At 49.8% G+C, this 19382-nt stretch overlaps 1 long non-coding RNA gene across 1 annotated transcript in view; it reads left to right on the forward strand.

Annotated features, from left to right (window-relative positions):
• Positions 1-19146, forward strand: part of LOC147701572 (uncharacterized) — a 110447-nt gene extending 91301 nt beyond the window's left edge. The window contains exon 6 of the long non-coding RNA XR_015297189.1: positions 18961-19146. This is a non-coding gene — a long non-coding RNA (uncharacterized LOC147701572). The remainder of the gene's footprint in view (positions 1-18960) is intronic.
• Positions 19147-19382: the final 236 nt, after the last annotated feature.

Consider the following 19382-nt stretch of genomic DNA (forward strand, 5'->3'; position numbering starts at 1 on the left):
TTAGATTGAGTCATAACCTCAATAATGTTAGTCAAGTCAGGCCCTTCCATGCCTGCTACTATCCCCTGAAATAAGTTTGTATTGAAATCCCCCATGACAATACGGTCCGAGTTGGGGTATTCAGTGGCGATGTCGTACGTGATTTCACAAAGGCGGGCCAGATGGTCTTTTTTTGTATGGCTATTGGGGTTAATATACATGTTTATGAGGAAGAGCAAACGCTGCCTCCTCCATGGATTAATTTTGACCCCTAGTAACCAGTCTTCTTTGAGGTGGATTTGATTAAATACACCTTTTAAGTTATTAGAGATGTATCTGGACAGACCGCCTTTGGAGTGGCCAAAGCGGTTGTCCCTGAGTGCTGGTTTCCGAAATTTGATGTATACTTCTATGGGGTGGTCCTCTAACGCCCAGGTTTCCTGTAGGGCGATTGCTGCATGTTAGCACGAGAAGGCCATAGTGTCAATATTTGAGGTTTTTTGATGGAGTCCGCTAAAGTTCCATGAACACAATGAGAAGGGCAAGCGCCCTTGCCTGTTATCTGTTTTTTGCTGTGGATCGGCCACTGAGAGGAGTTTTCCAGAGAGATTGTATTTTTCTACGAATGTTTCAGCCACAGACGGGCAGTTTGAGTGTTTGGAAGACAGGATTGCTGGCAGCCACCCCCAAGAGAGGTTTAATTCTACATTGTCTCCAGCTTTTTCGGGTCGTTTAGATTCAACGTCAGACCCTGAGGCGCTTTTTAGGACAGAGTAGGGTCTCGCACGTTCTGTTGTTTTAATTGTGGTCAACTGACTGGGTGAAGTTGGTCTGGTTAACAGGGAAATTGGATACCCTGGCGTAGAGTAAGGGTACACTCTAATTCCCCAGTTCCGCAGAATGGACTTCTGTTCAAGAAAAGCTCCTACCCAGCTGGCCGATGAAAAAGTCGCCACAGTGACCTCAGAAGGTTGGTTACCTCGGGGGGGGGGGGGGGGGGGGGGGAGAGGAATTCGATGGATTCAATGTTGTTCGTGGCCAATCCTGCTAGCCCCAGAATGCCTTCCACTAATTTTAACAGGTTGGATCTATCAAGAATGTCATGCCACCCCTTAGATTTGTATTCAGGGGCCAATAAAATCTGATGACACGATGGATTGTTATTGCTTGACTCCGGTGCACTTGTAGATGTGGTGACTGATTTTTCGACTACCATATCTGATTTGATTTTGTGTAACTGTTGTAACAGTTGTTGCGAGACCCTCTTCAAAGGTGGGCTGTGACTGGTCAAGGTTATCGGATTGTTACAGATAGTTTTGGAATAATTTAATCTTAACGTTGCGTTTTCCTTTCCAAAGGCCATCGATGGCCTAGATTTTCCTGATACCGTATTGGGCCCGATTTTACTCGCCTTATCTGAACTCATCCTTGTGTTTTCTGTGGGAGCACTGGGCTCAACTGTTTATGGGACCATAATTTGTTTGCTTTTATCCTGTTGGCTCCTCACTGGTTCTTGGGTGAGTGTTTCTGGGGTAACTCCGTTGAGGGTTGTCGTAGGCTCTGATGCACTGGTTTTAGTAGGGTTTTTTTGTTTTCAGCTTTTATAAAGATAGGAAAGAGTTCCTGATGGGCCACGTTGGAATTTGCCCTGAGTTTGTCCCTGGCTTTATGCTGGCGTTTACGCTCTCTCTTACTGCATGGTGGAATGGGCCCTGGGGGAGCCACCACTATTGGAGCGGTCTGAGATGCTGGGCTATTTTTTCGCCCAGGCTCGGGTTGGTCTGACCTGGTTACAAGCCCAGTTGGTGTCGGTGGAGGACCGTTTTCGGCAGTCAGACTTGGTTGTAATTGAACGCTTCGTTGAGCCGATGATTATTCCTGTATTTGACGCCGCCCCTTTGTTTATGTTTGTATTCTGCTTAGCAGCATCCTCAGTGGGTTTTTGATGTTCTTGCTGTGTGTGGGAAGGCAATTTACAGCCTGATTCATGAAAACCGAATTCTGCAAATTTTAAATTGCGATCGACAGCGAATCGCAATTTAGAATTCGCAGAACGGCATTCATCAAAATCTGCGAGAAAATAAAGCGAATCGCACGCGGCCGCAAAAAGCGTTAGCGATTTGTCAAAATCGCAGAAAAATCGCTATTTCCGTCAAAATCCGTGAAGGAATTGCGATATCGCAATTTGCGAGATCGCTAAATGCGATCTCGCAAACAGCGAGATCGCAAAAACGGGAAGTCTCATTTCGAGCACAGTGATGACATCACAACCAGGAAGCAGGCAGTTCCCACCCCCATTCAGAACAGTGAGGCGGATCTCGAGGCTGCATCACACAGAGCTCCTTCCTGAACCCCTCCAAACTTTCAAATCCTTCACTTTTGTGACTGCAGCAATGGCAGAGGATGCAGCACCAGGGCCCAGTGACGCCGGGCGCAAGCAGAAGCTCAAATTTTCTGAGCAGGAGTTGGAGCACCTGATAGACGGAGTGGTTGAAAACCACCCAAAACTATTTGGTAAGGACTCCCGGAGGGTGCCTGAGGCGGAGAAACGCCGACTGTGGCTGGCGATCGGCGCAAAAGTCAACGCTGTGGGCGTGACACACAGGTCGATCGAGGAGTTAAAAAAGAGGTGGTACGACCTCCGAGGTCGTGCCAAGGAGAGGGTGGCAGAGAGGCTGGGCGAGAGCCTGGCTACTGGAGGTGGAGAACCAACAGTCCCTCCCAACACCCCCATGGAGGACTGTGTGAAGGACACACTTGAGCGAGAGGCGTGCATAGGGGTCATCACTCTGGACTCATCCTGACCCACCCAAGTCATGCAATCCATGCACATTAGGTCATGCCCAAAAGCATTGTGGGACATGTAGTCTGCCCACAATGTACAAAAACCCCAATGCAGCCAGACATATCCCAAAGTACGCAATGCCACAGCCAGTCAGGTAATGTCAGCCAGCATGCATGTAGCAACTGCACGTGTGACAGATACATGCAATTAATCTACGTCCACTTCCCCTCACAGGTGGCGCTGACAACAACAGCAGCGACAGCGACAGGCTGCTCATAGACGAGGCACCAGAGGATGCAGAGGAGGTGCCAACAGCCACACATCCTGCACCATCAGGCGCTGCACCAATCCCTGCTGCCAGACCACCACCATCTACGCCAGCACCATCAGGCGCTGCACCAGTCCCTGCTGCCAGACCACCACCATCTGCGCCAGCACCATCAGGCGCTGCACCAATCCCTGATGCCAGACCACCACCATCTGTGCCAGCACCATCAAGCGCTGCACCAATCCCTGCTGCCAGACCACCACCATCTGCACCAGCACCATCAGGCGCTGCACCATTGGCAACCGCAACACCACCACCAGCGGGACCCTCAACATCTGGTGCTGCTAGAGCGGCGACAGTGCGCACACCCACTGTGGCCAGCCAGCACAGCAGGCATGGCAGGGATCGTCAGCAGAGCACAGCACGCAGCGGCAGGAGGGGGATGGCTGTGCGCGTGCCAGGGCTGAGCATAGAGCGCCGGATGCTGCGTGTATCCATCAACTGCAGGCACGACGCCAAGGCGCAATCCAACTCCAGCTCCACAACATTGGCCGCAATGTCGCAAACGTGTCGGACAGGATAGAGCCGATGACAACTGCTATGGAGGCGAACACAGCGGCCGTCATCTTGCAGCGCAACACCGCCCGCCGCCGCCACTGGCAGCTACTTACGCGGCTAACTGCCTACACGCGCTCGAACTATATTATTGGTAATGCCACCTCCCAGCTCTCACGTCGCTCCCTAGCTATGCAGCAGCAGAATGCTGCGAGGATGTGGCGCGAGTCTTGGAGCAGGTCACCAGTGCCATACTGGCACTTCATCAAACTGGCCCAGCCAATGGTGGTGGGGACGACACTAGTGAGGGGGCCTCCAGAGTCAGCAGCCTGTCAGCCTCACAGCAGCAGGCCCACTGCGGGTTCACGTGCCATCCCAGAGGATGAGCCTGAAAGGCGATTGAACGCACTTGACTTTACTGTCCTTTGGCAGGGACATGCTGATCAATCAATCAATCAATCAAAGCATTTATATAGCGCACTACTCACCCGGAGGGTCTCAAGGCTCTAGGGGAGGGGGGTCCGCTACTGCTCGAACAGCCAGGTCTTGAGCTGCTTCCTGAAGGCAAGGTGGTCCTGGGTCAGGCGGAGGTGAGTCGGGAGGGAGTTCCAAGTCTTGGCGGCCAGGTAGGAGAAGGACCTTCCTCCTGTGGTGGCTCTTTGGATGTGGGGGGACGGCGGCGAGGGCGTGGCTGGTCGATCGAAGCTGGTGTGCGGGAGCGTAGAAGTTGAGGCGGCTGTTGAGGTATCCTGGGCCTTGGTTGTGTAGGGCTTTGTGTGCGTGGGTGAGGAGACGGAAGGTGATTCTCTTGTTGACCGGGAGCCAGTGCAGATCTCTCAGGTGACCCGAGATGTGGCTGCGACGGGGGATGTCCAGGATGAGTCGTGCTGAGGCGTTCTGGAGTTTGGGGGTGGTTCCGGCATAGAGGGAGTTGCCGTAGTCCAGGCGGCTGGTGACGAGGGCCTGGGTGACCGTCTTCCTGGTCTCGGTGGGGATCCACCGGAAGATCTTACATAGCATGCGCAGGATGTTGAAGCACGACGAGGAGACGGCGTTGACTTGTCTGGTCATGGAGAGGGAGGAGTCCAGGATGAAGCCCAGGTTGCGTGCGTTGTCTGTTGGTTTGGGTGCGCTGCCCAGGGTGGGGGGCCACCAGGAGTTGTCCCCGGTGGAGGGTGAAGATCCCAGGATGAGGACTTCCGTCTTGTCCGAGTTCAGTTTCAGGCGGCTGTTCGTCATCCACTTGGCTACGTCTGTCATCCCTTCGTGTAGGTTGGCTCTGGCGGTGGCGGGGTCGTTGGTGAGGGAGAGGATCAGCTGGGTGTTGTCGGCGTAGGAGATGTTGTTGAGGTTGTGTTGGCGTGCGATGGCTGCGAGGGGGCTCATGTAGACGTTAAAGAGGGTTGGGCTGAGCGAGGAGCCTTGAGGAACGCCGCAGATGACTTCGGTGGCTTCTGATCTGAATGGGGGGAGGCGGACTCTCTGTGTCCTTCCGGCGAGGAACGAGATGATCCATTCCAGTGCCTTCTCCTGGATTCCGACGTTGCCTGGATTCCGACGTTGCTGAGGCGCTGCACTAGGGTACAGTGGCAGACAGTGTTGAAGGCCGCGGAGAGGTCTCGGAGGATGAGGGCCGCTGTTTCTCCGTTGTCGAGCAGGGCTCGGATGTCATCGGTGGCTGCGATCAGGGAGGCCTCGGTGCTGTGGTTGGCCCGGAAGCCAGACTGCGAGAGGTCGAGGGATCCGTTTGTCTCGAGGAAGGCGGCCAGCTGCTTGTTGACGGTCTTCTCGATGACTTTTGCGGGAAACGGGAGCAGCGAGATGGGGCGGTAGTTCTTGAGGTCGGTGGGGTCGGCTGATGGCTTCTTTAGTAGAGCGCTGAGTTCGGTGTGCTTCCAGCTCTCCGGGAAGGTAGCGGTGTCGAAGGAGGTGTTGATGATGTCCCGCTGGTGGGGTGCGATGACAGCGTCGGCCTTGTTGAAGACGTGGTGAGGGCAGGGGTCGGTCGGAGATCCGGAGTGGATGGAGTTCATCGTGCGGATGGTGTCTTCGGTGCTGATCGGGGTCCAGGCGCGGAGGGTGGTGGTGGGGGGCGGTGGTTCAGTCGTGGCATGCGTCGGTTGAGTGCTGAAGCTGTTGTGTATGTCCGTGATCTTGTTGTGGAAGTAGGAGGCGAGGGAGTTGCAAAGGTCTTGCGAAGGGGTGATGTCGTTGTTTCCGGCGTTGGGGTTGGAGAGCTCTTTAACGATGTTGAAGAGTTCCTTGCTGTTGTGTGCGTTGTTGTCCAGTCGTTCCTTGAATGCAGTTTTCGGGTGGCGAGCTTGAGGGCAGTCATGTTTTTCGGTGTTGGGTCTCTGCGCCAGGCTTTCTCGAGTGCTCGGCAGTTCTTCTTGGAGCTCTTGAGTTCGTCGGTGAACCATGGGGCTTTCTTGCTGCTGGGTCTGCTAGACGGGGTCTTCAGAGGGGCGAGGTCGTCTGCCCAGTTGCTGATCCACTTCGCGAGGTTGGTGGCCGCCTGGCTTGGGCTTGTTGCGCTGGTGGGAGGGTTCATGCTCAGGGAAGTCGCGAGCTGGTCGGCTGTGATCTTGTTCCAGCTTCTGCGTGCAAACTGTTGCTGGTGGTGGTGGATCGTGGTCCTTCTGAAGCTGAAGTGGACGCAGCTGTGGTCCGTCCAATGGAGTCCGGTGGCGTGGCTGAAGGTGATGTCCTTGCTGGATGAGAACACTGGGTCGAGTGTGTGTCCGGCGTAGTGGGTGGGGGTGGTCACCAGCTGCTTGAGACCGAGGTTGGCGAGGTTGTCCAGCAGGGTGGTGGTGTTGCGGTCGTTGTTGTTCTCCAGGTGGAAGTTGAGGTCCCCGAGGAGGATGTAGTCAGCGGAGAGGAGGGCGTGCGGGCTGATGAAGTCGGCGATGTCTTCGCTGAATTGTGTGCGTGGTCCCGGGGGTCTGTAGATGAGGGTGCCTCTGAGGGTGGTCTTGGGGTTGATGTGGATCTGGAAGTGCAGGTGTTCGGCGGGTGCGAAGGTGTCGTCGGTGTTGGTCGTGATGCGGATGGTGTTCCTGTGGATGATGGCGATGCCTCCTCCTGTCTGGTTGACGCAGTCCCCCCGGATGATCTTGTAGCCGTCCGGGATGGCGATGGCGATGTCGGGCGCTGAGGAGGCGTTCATCCAGGTTTCCGTGAGGAAGGCGACGCCTGGGGCTGTGGTGTCGAGCAGGTTCCAGAGCTCGACGGCGTGTCTGTGGATGGAGCGGGTGTTGAGCAGGATGCACTTGAGGTGGTTGCTGCTGGTGCTCGGCTTGGTCGGTGCTGGTGTAGTGCAGGTCCGAATGCAGGTGAACTTGCAGGAGTGGCAGCAGAAGGGTCCGTGGCTGCGTCTCGGGGTGGCTCGATAGCAGCCCGGGATTCGACCGGCGTTGAGTGCGTAGAGTTCGGTGGCGTCGTGGGTCCGGCGGGTGGGCTGGTGTCTGCGGGAGCTAGGGGTCCTGGCACTGGGCGCGGGCCAGGCGCGGACGGGCGCTGACGGGCTTACCTTTGGCGCACATTCGGCACTCAATCGGCGCGCCCGCTGCACGTCAATGCTACGCGTGTGCACGGTCGCCATTTATGGCGAAGTGCAGGGAGGGAGGAGCAGCTGGGAGGCGGGGAGGGCACAGAAGGAAGGGGGCATGTCCACACTCCCTGCGGCGGGAAGCGGGGAGCGGGGCGGGCGGGCGCAGGGGAAAACAGCATGGGGGGGCAACAATACAAGCAGAAGGAAAAAAGGATTTATATACAAATTACAGTACAATTGTAACTAAACAAAAGAATGGCAGAAATGCGGGAGGACAACGAGCGGCGGCGGGGGGCGTGGACAGAAGGAAGGAAAGCTCAGCGAGGCTGAGAGCAGCGGCAGGCGGGGGGCACACGCGACAGTTGGTGGCCGTGCGGCGCGGGGTGTCCTAAGAATAGGTCACACTCACCTGTGCCGCACGGTCGCCATTTATGGCCAAGTGCAGGGAGGGAGGAGCAGCTGGGAGGCGGGAGCGGGTAGGGCACAGAAGGAAGGGGGCATGTCCACACTCCCGGCGGCGGGAAGCGGGGAGCGGGGCGGGCGGGCGCAGGGGAAAACAGCACAGGGGGGGCAACAATACAAGCAGAAGGCGGGGTGCACACGCGACAGCTGGTGGCCGTGCGGCGCGGGGGTGTCCTAAGAATAGATGATGATGATAGAAGTATGTCCTGTGTATGATTTACAGCAGTATGGCGCAATACTGCTCACATGTTAAGAATTTCAAAAAGTCATTAATATTGTGCCTTCAACAATAATATTTATTCTAGCATCATACATCGGCCTCCTGTCATTATTTCCATTGGCATGCATTTGTGAATTGTGGGGTGAGGGGAGTGGGTGCACTAGAAACTGTTCATTGTGATGTGGCTGCGGCGTCTGTGTCCTTCAGCTGGATTCTCCCTGCGTGCATGACGCACATGTGCAGGTGGCCGGTCGTCCCCTTCCGACTCACTGCCAGAGATCTCTACAGGTATCCGGCGCTTGGTAGCAATGTTGTGTAGTATTGCACACACAGCCACAATGCGGCAGCACACATCAGGACTGTAGTACATGGCCCCACCAGTCTTGTGCAGCATGCAGAATCTGCTCTTTAGTAGCCCAAATGTCCTCTCAATGCAATTCCTTGTGCGTATGTGTGCTACATTGTAACTCCGTTGCTGTGGTGTAGCAGGGTTGAGGTATGGGGTGAGGAGGTTTTCACGGAGGGCGTAGCCACTGTCACCTGCATGAGATGAGCAGAGGGTGAGTGCCTGTGCAGCGCAGCTACTTCATCAGAGTGTAACATTGTGGGCCAAGTGTACTTACCAAGTAGGTGTCCTTCACCAAATCTCCCCTGGCCAGTCGTGTGTGGAGGCCGCTGTGCCGGAATATGAAGGAGTCATTTGTGCTCCCCGGGTACTGTGCCACTATGTCCGTGATGTATGTCTTAGCATTGCACACCATCTGGATGTTGAGGGAGTGGTAGGACTTGCTGTTGCGGTACATGTACTCCGTTTCAGCTGGTGGGCAGATGTGGATGTGGGTACAGTCAATGCATCCTATCACATGTGGGAAATGCGCAACATTGTAGAATTGATGCTTGGTCTCATCCAACTCCTGTTGGCTGGTGGGAAATTTGATGTGGTGGTGTAGGTGGGTCAGCATTGCATCTAGGAAACTCCTTAGGCAGCGGGACATGGTGGGCTGGGATATCCACCCAGCAGCGGCAACTATCCCCTGGAAGCTCCCGGAGGCCAGAAGGTGCAGGCTGCACAATACCTGGGCATGTGTGAGCACGGCATTGGTCTGCCTTGTTGGGTGCTGCATCAGGGGGTCAAGGTCCTGAATTAGCTTGATGATCATTGGCCCATTCAGGCAGTACTTTGCGTATATTTGCTCTCTGGTTTGGTCCAGCAGGGTGACCCGCTGGCGGACTATCCTCTCCTGGATCCTACGTCTCCTCCGTGCTGCTCGCTGTAGCCTTCGCCGCCTGACCACCATGTAGAGTCCTGGCATTGTGAGACTCCTAATGCTGCTGCTGCATCTCCTTAAGTGCGTTTGGTCAGGCCAGCACCTGTTACTGATTGGGAAACGTTTTTTCAAACATTTTTTTCATAGGCTTTGATGGTTACCACCTGCTTTGGGTCGTCCATAAATTGCGCCTCGCAAAAAGCAATTTACGGGTTTTTCGCAATTTGCGATTTTTCTTGAATAGCGATTGCGATTATATTGCGATTTCGCAATTATATTCGCAGAATCCGTGGTTCCTCGCAACTTCCGATTCGCAAATGGGCTACTGCCGGGATTCTGCGCATAATTTTGCAATTTCGCTATTCTGTGTTTGCGAATTCGCATTTTTCTTCTAGAATTCCGATTTTGACTATTGCGCTCGCAATAGCTTTTTCGCAGCTATTGCGAGCGCAATTTCGGTTCATGAATCAGGCTGTTAGTGAGGACGTTTCCTCCCCTCAGCAACTTGACTTCCCTTATAACAGTAGTTAGGCATTCTGGGAGCAGAGAAAGAGAATCTATAATTGGAGAACAGCAGCAAGTTGATTGGGCAAGCTTCGTAGAGGCTTGCGCCCTTAAAGTTAAAGAGTTTAGTTTGTCTAGTTTGCTGTCGATCTCAGACGTAAATAATGCCAGGGTGTTTAATAAATCAACCTGCACCTCCAGTTTTACCGAATGATAATTTAGTGCATTAACACTTTGTTGAAGGGTCTGTAGGAGTTGTGGCCAAGCACTGGTCGCGTTGTTTTCTTCGATGTTTAATTTTTCGTTTAGGATAGGACTGGGCCTGGGGGAACTTTGGGTGGTCTTGAAAAAAAGAGACAAATGTGACATAAGTTGATTATTCAAGACAGACGGTACTGGCTGGTTTTGCAGTGGGTCCTTTGGTTGTCCAGGTGGCGAAAATAACATGTATGGGGGACTCAGAGCAGGAGGTACTGTTGAAGTGGTTATTGTTTGTGGGGTTGAGGGTAGTTGACTGCTGTTAAAGTGCACAGGGTTGGCTTGCCCATGAATTTGCGCCGTCGTTGTTTGCGGAGAAGAGGCCACAGGGTGCTTGGTCGCGGTCACCAGGCGAATGGCGGTGGGTTGTGTCGGCACTGAGCGGGCCTCTGTTGTACACATAATGTCCTCGAACTGGGTTTGCAGTAAGTGAGGGAAACCCTTGTCGTCTGCTGAAGACACAGAAAACTCATCCGATTGAAGGTCGGCAGATTGAGGATTTTTGCTGTTGTGGTTATTATAAGTAGACCCAAAAATGTAGACTTCTGGTGGCTCAGTTGCCGACGTGGTTTCAGGTGCCCAATGTTGCGCTGGGGCCAAGTGAATCGACTCTGATTGTACCGAGGTTGTGGTGGTGATTGCCTCCGGAGGTTGCACGAGTGGTTGTGATAATTCAGCGGTCTTTATTGGTGTTTTTCTAAAAAAGTCGCGTAAGCTTAAGGGTTTTTGAGGTTTTGATCTGTGATTAGCATGGACCGAAACTTCAGCAACATCAGGTTGAATGGGTTTCCTTCGTTTGGGTGCTGTGTACTTCCTTTCTTTTCCTGATCTCACTGTTCCAAGGAGGACTTGGGCTCTTCTGATTGCTCTCAGGTCCAATGCCACTGGTGCTTTATTACTGTGGCTACGTTGTTAGGATTCAGGCTTCAGGCGCTGTATGTAATGACAGTGCGCTGTGTGGCTATATAGTATATAGCAGATGGCACCCCCCTGCTCGCCTAGTCCAGCTTGCTCAGTGCCCCCCTACCCTGACCCCACCCGCTAACACCACCTCACCTCTCCAGGTCATGCCAAAGGTCGAAGGACCACTGGGGTTGTGTGCTATACAATCTCTAAAGCACCTCGAAGCCTGGGGGTGGGGTGAAGCCAGCAGGGTCTGGGTAAGATAATCGAGGCCTGGGCCGGCTCAAGATAGAGAGCAAGGGGAGCAGCCCCAGAGCTGGTGAGTTTCCTTGAGCAAGTCAGGGGACGGGCAGCGAGTGAGGGGATGACCGATGGCCGTAGGCGCTAGGAGATTAAGGCGCCCGCCGAGAGCCCCCAGCGGAAGCACAGAGAGCCGAGAGGGTTACAGGAGATTAGCTAACAGTGAGAACTCGGGAAGAACTCGAGGAAAGCTCTGAACGCGAGGGGCTGCCAGCGCCGAGCAGTCTACGCGTTTTTTTGGGGGGGGGACAGGGGAGGAAGCCGCCCACTCACCAGAGTGTCTTGGGGGAATGGCGGTAGTACGAAAATTTGCCTCCCAGTTGGCCCCTACACCCCCTTGCGTGTACTGGTTGCGCACTACCGCACTGCCACCTTACAGCGAATCAACCGGTCTCAGCTGCAGGACATGCGTCCGTCTGTCTCACTGTGCCCTCGCTTGGCTCGGCTCGGCTCTCCGCTTGTTCCCGGCTCTCAAGCACAGCAGCCCTCATGCACCCACCGCTGACAGTCTGTCCACTCTCCTACGTCGCCACGCCTACCTAACGAGCCTCGGTAATCACGCTGGTGGGACGCGGCCAGTCACACGGCATGTAGCAACAGTCGTCTCGTCTCCTCTTCAGGATTTCCTTGGATCCGCTCATCCGAACCAGAAACCTCTTGAAGCGATTTATTTCTAACAACTGCCCGACGCGAGCCTGCACGATCATTAATTATTTCACTTGAGTCCCAAGTCAACTCGACCACTGGAAATTCTGGTCGAAAATCTCACGCATGCGCGGATGAGCACAGCACTGAAAGGAAGGGGATATAGTACATGCTGGGGGTATTGTTCGTACACACCAACACTGAAAAACCTGCTATTGTCGGCAGGAAACTTGGAGAGTTAGGAATATGACTTTTAACTCTAAGCTATTGATGAGCTGTGTTTTCTGCGCTGCAGACCATTTGCCTGGAATATGCAACTCCTGTAGAAGACCTCCCCAGCCCTCCATGGAGGCGTCCGTTAAAATGAAATCTGGGGTGCTCCATAGGAAAGTCAGGCTTTGACTGAGATTTGATGCCTGGAACCACCACTGCAGAGTTTTTACCATCCGTGGAGTGATTGGAACTACATCTTTGAAGGATCCCAAAACTTTATTGGTGAGGAGTACATCTCGAGGAGCGATTTGTACTCAACGAACCTGACCTTTTTTCTGTTATAGACTTTGCAAGCTTTTGCAGACGTATTCACCTCTCCTGAGACAAGAACGCTTTGCCCTGAATAGTGTCTATGGATGCTCCCAGAAAAGATATTCCTTAAGTTGGAAGCAGAACCGATTTCTCCCTGTTTGGGGTAAGTCGCAACGTTTCAAACACTGAGGCAGGTTTTCATTGCTCGATCAGCTTCCTGCATAGCTGTTGCTTTGAGCAGCCAATCGTCGAAGTAAGGAAATACTTGAAACCTCTGAGATCGCAGGGTCACCGCTACTGGCGCCAGGCACTCGGTGAAGATTTGTGGTGCTGATTTGAGTTCAAACTGGAGCACTTTGACTTGATAGTGGGTACCAGCCACTGTGAACCTTAAAAACTTCCTATGCTTTGGGTTGATTGGGATATGGAAATATGCTCCTTCCACGTCGAGGGAAGTCATGAAATCTCCTTTGTTCAAGTAACTCAGGATATCTGAGAGCATTACCATCCTGAATGTCAGCTTCTTCAGAAACTTGTTGAGATTTCTTAGGTCCAGAATCAGCCTCCATTCTCCTGCTTTATTTTTCATTAGGAAAAAACTAGAATAAAAACCCTTCCCTTTCTGGGCGAATGGCACCTTCTCTATATCATCTGTGAGAAGCATAGCCAAAACATTCTTTCATAGTAAGTGAAGACAACAGGGAGGGGGACCCATGGGTGGGGTGGTTGGTGGCAGCTGAAGAAACTCTAAGAGGGTGACCCTTGGTGTCTAGGTCCAAAACCAAGCAATCTGATGTAATCTCGTGCCACCTTTGCATGTAACTGGAAATCTTTGCACCAACAGATATGGAGGGAAGATGGACTGGGACCTGACGTGCTCATTGCTTTCTGCCTAAGTCACAGCTTTGTTGGAGTGCTCGCTTGCGGCCTCCCTGGCAAGAGAAACTAGCCATTTAAGATTTACGATGGAGGGTTATAAGATTGTCGATACTGGGATTGGTATGGTTGGTATTGTTAATCTCTCGGGTATCCTCCTTTATAAGTGGAAAATCCTTGCCCACTAGCACCTCTGAAAGGGTACTCTCTTGTGCTGTAAAGCTCCCAAAGACTTTGCGGTGTCTGTATCATTATTGGTTGCCAATAGAGCCTCATCAATGTGTTTATCAAAGAGTGACTCACAGTCAACATCTATGTCAAGAATCTTTGCTAAAAGTTGTTGCTTTTAGTCATTCCTATATAACAAAGAGGGTTTTGGCAAAAGCACAGTAAGGCTGTGCCGAATACAAAATTAACAAAGGGATTGCCAGTACTGTGCACTTCTTTAGGATTATTTAATGAAAGGTTGAGCGAAAAATTACTCAACCCAAAGACCACTATTTCAGTCAAGGATCTTTATGAAAATTGATTTATTTCATTAATTTTTGTCTGCTTATTTCTTTTTCTTTCTATTTTTTTCTTTCTCAGAAACTGTAATTAACCAGTCAAGTTGAACAAAGCATTAAATATACACGAATATTCACAATGAAATCAACATATAAAAAACACTGGTTGAAAGGTTCAATTCAATGCAGTAACCAGAGAACCAATGACAGTGGGGGTATACAAACCCAAATCACAAATCAACAATACAACATATAGAATGACGCTTTTTGGACAACGATTAGACGATAGACAACATATAAGCTTGATGGGGCTAATAAAGCCTCTATTTACATACAGAATGTTCAAAATAGGACCTATTGCAGAATCTTAGCAAGAAGAGTGACTTTACTCATAGTGTTTTCATCCCACTTTGGTGGTGTGATCCAATGAACACGTTATTACCACATTTAACACTTACAACTGCCAAATAAACCAAAATCCTATTCAACATTGGGCGCCCGTTGCTAAAGACAATTTTTGGCCAAACTACTTTCATAACGTGAAATCACGAAGCCCGGTTTCTGTCTTAAACGAACTACAAAACCGGAAGAAACTACAATTCCCATGAATACCAGGCCGGCTTGACAATCACTTCCGGACCAACGCGGAACTGAATACGCCTAACGAAATGACGAGCCGGTTTCATAATCTCCACCGGACCAACGCGGAATTGAACATGCCTAACCAGACGGCATCTTCCTTGCGACAGAGGAGTGATTAAACGAGGAAATAACAATCATTTCAGGTAAATGACGCCTCGTCCGCGCCCCTCTTTCTAATGCTCCATTTCTTGGACCTCCGCATCTCGCCCGCAATTATTGCTGTCACTACCCAACCCCGCTGCATATACGCCGTAAACTTTGTAATATATTGGGACAAAACCTTCTGCTTTGAGCAGTCTTCATGCTTTGCATTATATTCATAGATTACTCGCCCTATAAGCCTCGCTAACTACGCACCCTTGCATTTTCTAGGAGTTGCCTCGGTAGATCAGACCATTGTGAAAGCAGAAAAAACCCCGACTTGCCCTTTTACTGACTTGTGGACTATCGCCAACATTAATAATGTAAGTCTCACGCTCTTCCACGTGTGTGGCCAACAGTGCCCTCACTCTCTTTAAAATTGATCGCAACTACTTAGAATGGCTCATTCTTTTTGTTTCAGACTCCACGAACCAAACAGTGTGACAAGCATACACAGGTATGACATAATATTGTGCTGGCCAACAGTGCCCTCACTCTCTTTAAAATTGATCGCAACTACTTAGAATGGCTCATTCCTTTTGTTTCAGACTCCACTAACCAAACAGTGTGACAAGCATACACAGGTATGACATAACATTGTGCTGATCAGGATGTGAGTTGAAGGTCCCTCATGTGTGGTTTCGTCTGAGTGTCTGTTTATTTATGTTTTCCAGATCAGTTCTGTCGGTCCTGAAGAGAATCTCTCAACTCAAGCAGAGATTCGAAACGCGTCGACCCCCCCACCCTCCTCATTAATTCTGATTTACTCTGTTTTTGCGACCAACCTCTCTTTTTTTAAAATCTGTAAAATAATAACACAGTGTGTGGTCATATGTGAAAAAAGATACGTCTAATTTGGCACGTTTTCATTTAGAGATATAGGCCGTTTCTAGAGTAGTGCAGAGATTCTGCAATAGGTCCTATTTTGAACATTCTGTATGTAAATAGAGGCTTTATTAGCCCCATCAAGCTTATATGTTGTCTATCGTCTAATCGTTGTCCAGAAAGCGTCATTCTATATGTTGTATTGTTGATTTGTGATTTGGGTTTGTATACCCCCACTGTCATTGGTTCTCTGGTTACTGCATTGAATTGAACCTTTCAACCAGTGTTTTTTATATGTTGATTTCATTGTGAATATTCGTGTATATTTAATGCTTTGTTCAACTTGACTGGTTAATTACAGTTTCTGAGAAAGAAAAAAATAGAAAGAAAAAGAAATAAGCAGACAAAAATTAATGAAATAAATCAATTTTCATAAAGATCCTTGACTGAAATAGTGGTCTTTGGGTTGAGTAATTTTTCGCTCAACCTTTCATTAAATAGTCCTAAAGAAGTGCACAGTACTGGCAATCCCCTTGTTCATTTAGTCATTCCTGTCATCGCAGTACGACCACTTCTGCTAACTGCCTAAAACCTGTGTTTGCTACATCAAGGGCACAGTCGATTGTCTCTGATGCTGCATGTCACCCTCCAACAGAATTTTGCCTGCATCTTGTCTATTTTCCTCTGGGACGAGGTCTATTAGCCCTGCCATATCAGACCACATTCGGCATCATAGCGGACGAAAATGGATAGGGGATTTGCCGCCCTCATTATCACAGCTGCCATTGAAGAGAACCTTTGTCCAAGGAGGTCCTTTCTACGCCCTTCCTCATCTGGGGCGGTGGTAATCGGGGTTGCCGAATTCTTAGACTCCCTTTTTTCAGCCTGGGAGATGACTGAATTGGCTTCGGATGTCCGATAAGGCACAATGGGGAGTCATCCGGATCCCTATATTTCTTTTCAACACGAGACAGCACTGGTGGTATAGATCCTGGCGTTTTTATGATTCTGATGCCTTTTTGCCAAATATGGTTGATGATAGGAAATGAGTGCACCACTTTTCTTGTGTCCTCTTTGAAATTGTAAAGGAAACATTCTGCTTTACTGTCATAGGTAGATGGAATCTGTTGGCTGCTCTTTACATCAAGTTGTGAAACCCCCCTGTATCCTAGGTGCAGAAGAGAAGATGGTGTCGGAATAACCTAATCGTCCCAAGGATCGGGAGCAGATTTTGGATCTGGCAGTTCACCTTCCTCGACCTCTTCTTCTGAAGCGAAAGTGTTTTGTGCTCCTGGGTCGATTATCCCAGAGCCTGGTAAAATCCCAGGAGTGCTCAGTAACTGAGGGCCTGGTGTATCTGTAGATTCTTCCGCTTGAGGAAATAGGTTTACAGATTGATCTGGTTGAGGAGGGAACCTTTGCCTATAGTCTGCTAACATGGCTTGCAAGTCCTCAATTAATTAAGGCAGCAGGTGGGCCATATCCCTGGGGCGTGGTTCTTGACAGAAGTTAAACTGATTGCTATGCCGTGGAGCCATTAACCCCTGTGGGAAATAATGCGCCTTATCTTGATAATCGTCCTCCTCCTCATCATCCTCCTGGCACTTTACATGGAGCACAGATGGACTGTGAGCTATCCCACAGAGGTCGTTGTCATCATCATCTTCCTCAACATATCCTTCCAACAGATGCGATGGATTACAAACACCTTGCTATAATCTTGCATCGACGGTTGTAAAAATGTCTTTGTTACTCTGGTAACCTGAGTAATTCTCGTCGACGAGGGCGTCGATGGTGCAGAAACCATAGGTAAGGGAACTTCCTTTGTCGACAGTGTCGTCGGCATCGGTGTCATCGTCGACGGTGTTGGCGTAGATGGTATCTTCGTCGTCGACAGTGCCTTCGCCGTCGACGCTGTCTTCGGCGTCGACGGTGTCATCGTTGTCGATGGAAGGGCTGTCGACGGAGGAGTGACGAAAGTCTTCAACAACGATAGAGCTTTGCTCGAGATGGAGAATCTTATAGAGAGGATAGGAGACTAAATCTGGTAACTGTAGCCGTCAACGATGGTGTTGACGATGTCACACAAATGGTCGTCGACGAGAGAGAGATTTACTTCGATAATGGCTTCTTCAGGGATATTTTACTTACAGGATCAAAAGATTAAGCTCTAGGGCAACCTCTATCCTTCCTTACAGGTGTACAGGGCACAGACAACTCCGGCTCAGAAGAATGTTTGGCAGCCTTCTCTTTACTTGAAGCCCTTTCCTGGGAAGATTTAAAATGTTTCTTCCCCTCACCTAAGGATCTGTCCTGAGATACAGCCCTCTTGTGGGATGTTGAAGCTCTGTCTTCTTCATCAGAAGAATGAGTCTGTTATTTTGTGGTTTGGAGCCACAATAACAATTTTCCCTCTCTGTCCTTGAGGGTCTTGTTAAAGAAGGTGCAACAGATCTTACAGTCTTTCACCTCATGCCCAAGATGTAGGCAATAAATATATTCTTTGTTTGGATCATCCACATGTACTCTTTTCCTTCCACAGGTCTTACATGGGTGGAAAAGACCTTTTTTGTCTGACATGATTTCTAGAATTGTTGAGTAGAAGAAAAAACTGAGTAGCACTCAGGGAGACTCCCTTCCACACAACGTGCGGTGAAAATCTGAAGAGAACTGGCTCCTGCTGGGAGTGTCCTAGAGGGTGCTAACAGCTGATTGGCTGTATGCCAACATTTGGTCGTTTTAAAAAAAAAGGACATGGATAGGCTACTGATGGGATGGCCTAGGGCCATTGTAGCATATTAAGCATTTAAGGCACTGCTAGAATATTTTACAGTGGGACTACCATTTCGACGACTAGGAATGATTCAGGCATGTGAATCTATGAAAGATACCCCAATACGGGATAATCTCAGATGTTCGAGCTCATGATGTTACAGGCAGACTATTCAACCCTGAAGGAGGGACACTGCACATTTCCTGCAGTACAAAATCTAATTCTTGGGAGCGCTCCTACCCAGCGTTTGATAGATCACAAAAACTGTGTGTTGTGAGGTGCCTGAAGGCCTATGAGAATATGACAGAGGAATGAATGTTGCCCTCCTGGGGAGAGGCAACTATTAATATCCCTCAATAAACCTTTCAAAGCTGTCTCTCCCTTCACAATTGCCCAATGGGCCCGCTGGGTCATGCAGGGAGCTGGCATTAATGTGTCACAATTTAGCACTCACTAGGTTAGAGGTGCCATGTCCCCGAAAGCATTCACTTTAGGTGCCCCTCTGGAGGATACCTTTAAGCCGATTGGCCTTCCATTTATAAAAGGTTTTACTTTAACCCTGTCTTGGATACGGCGTCCTTGGTGGTTGACAGGCTTTGACTAGCATAATCTTTGCCTCCTGTCCTGATATAGAATGAAAACTTTACTAGCATTTGTAACGGAAAGTTTTAATTCTAGTAAGGATATGGAGGTGTGGTATGTTCCCACACAAGGTTTCTGCGGAGACTACCCCCTTCCCTTTTTTTGAGAGAAAATAATTCAACATGTCTTCTATTAATATTTATTAACTTCAATGTAACATATAAGTATAAAATGTTTGTTTTTTGCTTATTGTTTGAATTTGTTACCATCCTTTGTTCTCCTATGATGACAAAGTCAAAGACAGTATACTTCTGGTTAATATTTACAGTTTTTTCTCTTGAACAAAAATATGTTTTGGATGCTAATTTCAGTACGTTCTTTATATTCCAGGTTCTGAAACGACTATGGGAGAATAAAGAAATTGTTTGGAATGTGCTCTGTTGCAGGAAAAAAAGAGGAAGTTACAAAGGGAGACCCTGTTTATGAGTGACAAGAGAGACTGTTCTTTGGTTTAAAGTTTTGTAGTTCCTTTCCAGTGGCTTCCTGGGAAAGGTAGTTTTGTATGAATATGTTTAATTCTGCTGGACTATGAATAAAGAAAGAAAGCAGAACATAATCCTTGCCTCCGTGTCCTTAATAGAACTGAAATTTTCCATTATGAATGCTAGGAATTTTTAATTATGAACCACATATCCCAGTATGCTCCAGGAGTAGTTGGGAAAAATCAACCTGAACAAGAGACTAGCTGAATCCTACTCCACCTCTAGTCTTACTGATAGATACCAGCAGCATTGGTTGGGGATCTTCCTTGA

The sequence above is a fragment of the Lissotriton vulgaris genome, chromosome 7 (assembly GCF_964263255.1).
Source record: "Lissotriton vulgaris chromosome 7, aLisVul1.2, whole genome shotgun sequence".
In the NCBI taxonomy this organism is placed as follows: Eukaryota; Metazoa; Chordata; class Amphibia; order Caudata; family Salamandridae; genus Lissotriton; species Lissotriton vulgaris.